This window comes from Tetrao urogallus (genome assembly GCF_951394365.1).
Source record: "Tetrao urogallus genome assembly, chromosome: 2".
Classification (NCBI taxonomy): Eukaryota; Metazoa; Chordata; class Aves; order Galliformes; family Phasianidae; genus Tetrao; species Tetrao urogallus.
This window is the reverse complement of record NC_136814.1, coordinates 37,712,869-37,721,000: the sequence shown is the minus strand read 5'-3', so window position 1 is coordinate 37,721,000 and position 8,132 is coordinate 37,712,869.

Here is an 8,132-nt window from a genome sequence, read left to right as displayed (position 1 = left end):
TGCTCTTGCAAATACATTTTCCCCTGCTTTCTGGCCTTCCAATAGAAGTGACCACACAATTTAATCCTGGATTTCTTCCAGATCCTTCAAGTGATGAACTTGGCTTTACCAAGCCTTACCGTGCCTCTGTGTTGTTTCAGTCCAGCTGACATTCAGCTGCTGTATTTTTGGACTGTGTGCAGTGGCAGCTTTATCAATCCTAGTCTTTTCCTTGGATTTGGATACATAAAACACAGCATGAACGCACCAGAGGCTGCACTGAAGGTGATATGGTGCTGCCAGAAGCACTCTAAAATGTTTACCAATAGTTTGCGATCACACTCTCTTAAGTGATTTCCTATTTTTGTCATATTGATGACATTTTCCACTTGCAGATATTATTGAAAGATGCAACATTTCTGTTTGGATATCGCCCCCTGTTCTGCTGGAGACATTAACACTCAGATACAGGTTAGAAAGGGGAACCTGTCTTTTTCTAAGGGGTAGCAAATCTCATTAGCAAAAAGTTACATATCTGCTTCTTTATTAAAGGTAAGATAATTCTTTATCTGCTCTTTCACAGCCATGATAGCTGTATCCTGTGGCAATTCCAGTTGTCTGTGCTGTATCTTTGTTTAGGAGCTATACATGAAAACTGTGAGAGAAATGTTGTCAGATAAGATACCAATCCCAACAGACTCTGGATGGATTCTGTGCATCTGAGAGTACGAATTGGTCGTGTTGCTCCAGGCTGCTGAGGTCTGTCCCAGCCCTGGGGAGATCACCAGATGTCTCCTACAAGGTATTGCAAACAATCCCAACACCATTATGGCTTTATTCAGCTTTAGATCTATTCCCTGACTCTTTCTAACTGACAGAGTAAGATGGGATCATGATGTATCATAGCTTCTGCCACACAACCTCTGCCTCCATGCCTAGAACATCAACAGCCATTACACAGATCCCTCAGAGTCCTTTTAATACGTCTTGCTGACAGTGCTGGTGCTCTCCCAGCTCACATCTGATCCCAGCAGTGCTCTCAGCCATCTGCCCCTTCTCTTTTCTTGGATGTGGAGAGGTAGTTTCTTTCTTTATCCAGCAACTCTTGTCAGTATCCATAGATATATTAATTCCTGTCAAGCCAAGTCCTTCCTCACTTGTAGCCACTCAGCCAAACACTTCTAGTGCTTGTTGAAGTCCCTTCTGTCTTTGGAAATGAGGCAGGTTGCCTGGCCTCTCAGCAGCAGCCATACTGATATGTGATTCCTGGAAGCCCCTGACATTAGGAAAGATGCCTTACTTTTCCATCCCCTCTACTGCTTCAATTATTTTTTTTTCCTTTAATGCTGTAGTTACTCCTGGAGGCACAAGTTACAAAGATGGAAATAGATGAAGGTAATTGTATGCCTGGAAGACATCCTCCCCTTCAAACACCTCTTGATATGTGTTTTAATAGTTTCATTACAGAGATGCTAGTGAATATTGCTAGCTTGGCATATTTTTATTTTTAATTTGTTCTGCTTACCTTGACTGCACGAATTGTTTGCTTCACACTTAGAGCACCTATGTGATGAGGAATCTGCTGTATGCAGCTTAAAGCAAAAGAGTTGGTGTTGCCAGCAACACTGATTTGACTTGCAATTTACTCTGCCTCATGGCATGAAGACATCGCATTGCTTTAGTTCAGCTTTGCATGGTTATGATTCCTTTCCATCTCTGACATAGTTCTAAGGAAGGCTTTGCAGCCTAACACATTTAGTCATGTCCTACCGTCTCCCTAGCATTCATTCTCCTGACTGAGTGCTGCTGCTGCCGCTTGGCACGCAGCTCGGAGTTTTATTTTTGCCCTTTTGCACAGTATTAATGTCATCACCACGCAAATTTTCTTATGCCATGCACATTTTTCTAACAGCACCAAAAATCTCCCCAATGTTCTCTGCTTCATATTTATGCATTTGCTTCTGATGGTATTTTATGCTTCTCTGTTCTACCTGACTATGCCCACTCCACTTCTGCTGTTTTTGGCTGCGCCTTTGCAACAGCTTTAGACACACCTGTAATTTACCAGCAGTGAGGACAGCTTTTCTTTCAGCAGTCTCATTGCACTTTTTTCCCACTCACGAGTCTACCACTAATTACTTTAGGTCTTAAGATTTCATACTGACATGAGTCAGCCATTTTCTGTGCAGTTTGGCAGCATACCAATCTATTGTTTCTCCAGCTTCCCTTGATTACACAACAGTGGGGCAGATACTTTCTGCATGTGTCATTATTCTGAGGACTGGAAATGCTTCTGAGACACTTCTAGGATTCAGCATAGGGTTCTTCCAGTCTGCCATTGGTGTATATCCAGATACATCCAGGAGCCAGCGCCAAGTACTGCTAGCAGCGTGAATGGGCTGCTTTGGGCTTCCTGTTTACCCAGACCCAAGGCAATGTGCTAGATTTCCCATGTGACTCTAAAGAATGGCTAACAGAGCTCTTGCTGATGCTTCCCCTTTCATTTTCTGCAGCCTGGACAAAAACCTGGTAGGAACTCATGATGTCTTCTCTGTATCTCTGCGTTCTCGGGGACTGTGGGGTAATCTTATTTTGCCAGTCTTCACAGCTTCCTATGACATATGCCCAGTTAATATTTTGTCACCATACTCAATATACACACTGAGTGTGAACATAACACAGACAACCAGGGAGCTGAGCTTCTCTCCTTCCCTCTTCCTCTGGGAGTACTATAGTGATAAGGAGCTTGCTCTGCATTGAAGCACAGCTAGTTCCCCTTTTAGAGCTCACACAGCCCACCCCCCAGAATGAAGCTGCCAGCTTTTCTCTGGGGGGGTGTCAGGGGGCGAGGGCAGGCTCTAAACAATTAATCAGGGAAGAACTGTGGCAATGGAGACTGTGGTTTTTGTGCAGGAGTCACAGCAAGAGGGAGTTGTGAAGCCTGAAAGATGATCAGAAGATAAAATGGCAGAGGCTGAATTTCTAAAGACATTCTAATGCCAATTAGAAGCCTGAAATCTTGCTAGCTTGCCCTGCCCTAGTAATTCAGATCAAATCATGCACTGAGTTTTTCCCACAAAAGGAACTGGAAATTCAATAGGTCAGATTGCCAGCTAGAATATCTCCACACGCTCTGTCATCAGAGAACATAGTCCCATGACTGTGAGCTGCAGTTTTTCCACATGGCCGTTTCTGTGGGACTTGCATCATCAACCTGCACAACAAGAAGAGCCCAAGGTCCCAGTGTAGGAGGATTTTGAAGGAAGCAAGTGAAGAGTCCCAACAGAAGCTCAAATTCAGGTCATACCACCTGGTTTAGTAGACTTTTGGAACAGTACCTTCACACAAGCTCAAAGACACTGTGATTGGTGCCACATCTTAGGGTCAACTCCTTCAACTCACATCAGAAATGGGGAAAGTTAAGGATCCACAGAGCAGCTGTGCCATGACTTTGTTTCTAGCCAGGGCCACTCTCTCTCTGTGCAACACTTACTGAAACAGAAGACAGGTAAAGAATGCCTTGAAAGCTGACTCCTGATCATCAATATAGAAAGGAATACTCTGTCTCTGAGCTCTGCAGTGAGAACCTCAATCATAAAATAACATGTAGTTTTTCTAGGACAAGTAATGACACTGGAAATGAGCTACAGAAATTCTGCCCAAAATCCCCAAAGCTTTCCACTTGCCCCTAGGCAGAGAGCCCCCAGGCAATTCTGTGCAGCAGCTAATAGGTGTTAAGTCACTCATCCAGCTGCCCATGTGCTCCTCCATCAGTGAGATTCAACCGAAAATCACAGTTTGGAAGAAGAATTTCAGTGCTGCTATGAAGAATGATCATTATCTAACACAATTCTCTTTGCAAAGGCATGAATTCAGTGATTTACTAGTTCTTTCCCATTACTGACTACTGTGATATCATACACTGTATATCACATGAACAAAATAAGAGCTTTGGTGTGATCCCTCCCTGTCCCCTGCTGTCACCCTAACCTTTTATGTGAGGACTGAACATTTAAATTGTTTGCTTAAAAATTTTCAGGATTGTAGGAAAAATAATATATAAAAAATCCCTCCTAAAATGAGCTACTAATTATTAATGTGAATGCTTTTCACATCCGTTCCCTACTAACTATCTCAATGGAATGATACAGTTGAACATCTCACTGGGAAAAGATCCATTTGTCATACTTCTTTAATTTTTTATTCATTTTAAAGCATCCTGAAACTTAGCCAGCAATAAAGCAGCAAAGAAAGTACCCAAGACACCCTCTGAGAAAAGCGGTATGGACTGGATTCTGTTCTGCCACAGATCAGTCTAAATCAGTATCCATTCCATGATGTCACTGAAACTGAATTGCTGAATGCAGAGAAGAATCCAGCCTCACAATATAACTCCATGATGGAACTGCTAGAGTAAATAATGACTGTTGCTGTTTGGCTCTTTCCACTCCCCAAAAGTTCCTTAATGAATAATGAGTTTTATGAATAAGCTTTAATGAATGAGTGAATACATGCCAATGGCCAAACTAGTGAGAACACTTTTCCTCACACTTTCCTCTTCTCCTGTAGACCCACTGCGTTCCTTTGCTTCTTCAAAGCAGCAAATCCCCCTTTGAACCATCCATCAGTCACATAGAAAGCCACCACACCCTGGCAGGGAATACCAAACTACAAATTGGCCAGGTTATAATTCCAGGACAGACATTTTGTTTGTTTTAAACATGCAACTTATGTTCTAGACTGCAAGTGCCGAAAAAGAACAAACTTTCAAGCATTTAATTCCTTCTTTTTTTCCTCCTTTAGATTAAACTCCATTTGTTTCCATCGGGCCATTCAGAGAAAGGCTGTAAAATGAACGACGCAATTAATCATTTAATATAATGCATATGCAACTTCTAGCTGAAAATCACAGGGGCTTTTCTAAGTCCGCTAGCTGCCAAAAAAAAAAAAAAAAAAAGTAGTGGTATTTGAAGACAGCAGTTCACTTTTTTGCTTGCACTCCCAAGTACTTGAAGTATTACTGAATAAAATTTCTTGACTTCCACCAACAGAGGACAAACACATCAGCTGAAAGAAATCAGAAACAAGGCGAGACACAGTTCTGCAAGCTTACAATGCAAACTCAAAGAGCGAAGTGTGTGCTCATATTAAATACTGTAGAAATCAGTTTTGGGGACAGTTTGTCTGAAAGTGGCTCAAGTACAACGTTCAAAAATGGAGGCACTTCCAATCAGGCAGTGCATCTGAAAATACTTAGTCATGCACCCAGAGTCATATGAATAACATGCACCTGGTCCAGCAGCAGTTTTAACTGAGCGCCTTCTGACCAAAGCAAAGGGATTTTATGGGCGCGGCTTAAAAATTAATCCCAACAAACAAATAAAACACCCCTTACAGGAGAGTTAGAAGGCAGGTGGGCAGTTTGCTATCTGATGAACTTGACTGTCTCCATAACCAGTCCCTCCTGTTCAGTCCTGCTGGCCACCCATTCCTGCTCTGCTTGTGTTGACATTCTCTGCAAGTTTTTAACCGTGTTATTGAGTCAGGTAACACTAAAAACCGACCCATTAGCCAATTAGATTAAACAAGAGACACAAAACAGCCAAAGGGAAGGGAATGTGAACAAGTCAACATTACTCAAGGGGATAGCAAGATGTTCCAAAATGTAATCTCAGTGTTCGTTTAGCTAAGTAAATACTCACTCAGCCCCCATTTGCACAAGCCTTGATCACATGAAGTAATCATTTCTGGGAAAAAAAGCCACATTCCACCAGCACGGATTTTCTGTAATGAAATACTCTCCCCCAGACATACTTTTCCCAAGGCTTTGGTAGTGATTTCATTTACCTGCAGTTCATTTACTTCCCCTTCATTTCTCTCAGATCCATATGCTCTTATCTCAGGGAATGCAGCAGGAAATGCCGTGGTTTTGTTATGAGAAAAAGTCCCAAGAAAATGCTGGAGAAAGAGGGAAAGGTTAACAAAGCATGTGCTTACTGTGTTGAAATCCCCTGGCATTAGACTACACCCCAGATCTCCTCAATTTTAGTCTCTTCTTTCTATTTTCTTTTATTTTGTCCTTTTTGTGAGAACCAAAACAACCATATTAAAATACGCCTACCACTATAAATATGGTTATTTTTTTCCTGCACTTTTAAAAATTCTTCTTATTTATTTATTTATTTATTTATTTATTTATTTATTTATTTCAAGGACTGGACTGAACTTTGCAAATCTGATTTGCTTTTTATACTTTGGTTTTACATGTGGGAGGATTTTTCCATTTCTGGTTTCTCACTTTGTTCTGAGTGAGGGGGCGATGAGGAACTCCCTGATCTGGACTAATGGAAACCTTTCAGGGTTCCCTTATGCCACACTATGTTAATCACATGCACTTTACTAATTGCACAACTCCAGTCTCTGTGACACTGTTGTCATCTGCATCAGGCCTACCTAGTCAGAGGGGAAGATTTAAAAGTGAACATTCCCAGCAAAGCGATAGCAGGTCTTTGCGGAGGTCAGGAGCATCTAAACTCTGAAATGTTTTTGAGCCACTTTCCTCAAGAAGTGTCTGAGTGGGGCAGAAGGAATAATGTCTTGTAGCACTAGTGGCACACACAAAATGGAAGACAAGTACCACAATTTTGGCTCTTTCCTCCATGCCCCACTAGTGATGTGGATCAGCAGAGTTGCAGGCTATTCAGGGGAGAGGTATAGGTCTTGCGACACCACTGAAGCCCCTCTGCAGGGCACTGGTGCAACAGCTTAGGCCAGCAGTTCAGAGCCACATGCCAATCCTTCACTGGGATTGCTACAGAAGATTGATTGGGAAAGAGAGGGGAGAGGCCCAGTTTTTCCAGTATTCCAGCTATTGGCTTCCTGGGGATTTGATGCTGAGGCAAGAGCCACTGCTCTGATCCTTTGTGTAACCACACTCCTGGCCTTGTGCTCAGAGTCCTGTTAACCCCTCAAGCCCTTCACATTGCAGGTCTCCAGTACAGTACTCAGCTGCTGGGCAGCAGATCCCATTGTGAAATGCAAGTATTTTATTTCCATTTGCTTATAAATGTCCCATTCCAACATCCTGGCTTTCTGTAATAATTGACAAAATACACCAGCAGAGGCCTGCACACAATTAAATGGACTCACTACAGAGTTAAACTGTGTAAGACCTCTAAAATCATCATCTCTTACTTGAGCCAGCACAGAGCCTGGCATCAAGCTCTGACAGTCAGCATATTTGAAAGCAAATGAGGGATCTGCCACTGATGTCTGGCAGCCTTGGAAGTGTAATATTACAAAGACTCATAAAAGCGAATCTCAGAGTGTCTTGCTTTCATGCACCTTTTTTTTTTTTTCCCCCTTCAGTTATTTGATGTTTTGACTGCAGGAAACATCCCACCCCTTCACCGCTCTCTGGAACAAGAGCAACTGTGTCACAGAGATCACATACCCTTCAAGGCTCATCTGGTTACAACACTGCTGTCCCTCTTCCATCACACTTCACATCTGAGCTGACACTGCCTCCTTTCCTTGTGCCCTTCCACGTGCAGGGATCACCTTGGCAGGATGCTGCCCTCCATCCAGCAGCCGTAATGGCACCCGTCCAAGAGGAGGAACTGATGAGCCATCACATTTCCCATCCAGTAGCAGCAGGGACCTGGCTTGATTGCCCTCTTGAAAATGCTGGGGCCAGATGGAAATTCCCACTTGGAGAAAACTCTCCAAAATGCACGTATCCATTGGATGTTACTGGGCAAAAACAAATAGAGGAGTCTGTTTATGTCTCTAAAGCCTGTCCCTGCTCTAACTTGACTTCAGGCCTAGTTATTCCTGTTGTGCTTAGTGCAATAGGTTACCACTGTCAACATGAGGATTTACTGGGGCAGCCAAGAACCGCCTGACTCAGCACAGTCAGGGCTTAACAGCTCCATGAGAAAGGACAGAGGGAAATCAGCACAGAGGATGGCATCACCATCGTTCATTCCAAAGTACAAAATAAAATACAGCATCTGGGGAATTTAAACTCTCCATCCCAACTAAAACCACTCTGCCATTCTGAACAAAGTCTGGAGGATGTCTAAGCCTGGCTGGAGTTTAACACTCCCTGACCTGGTCTGCGAGGTGAAAGAGACGTGCAACATGGCAATATT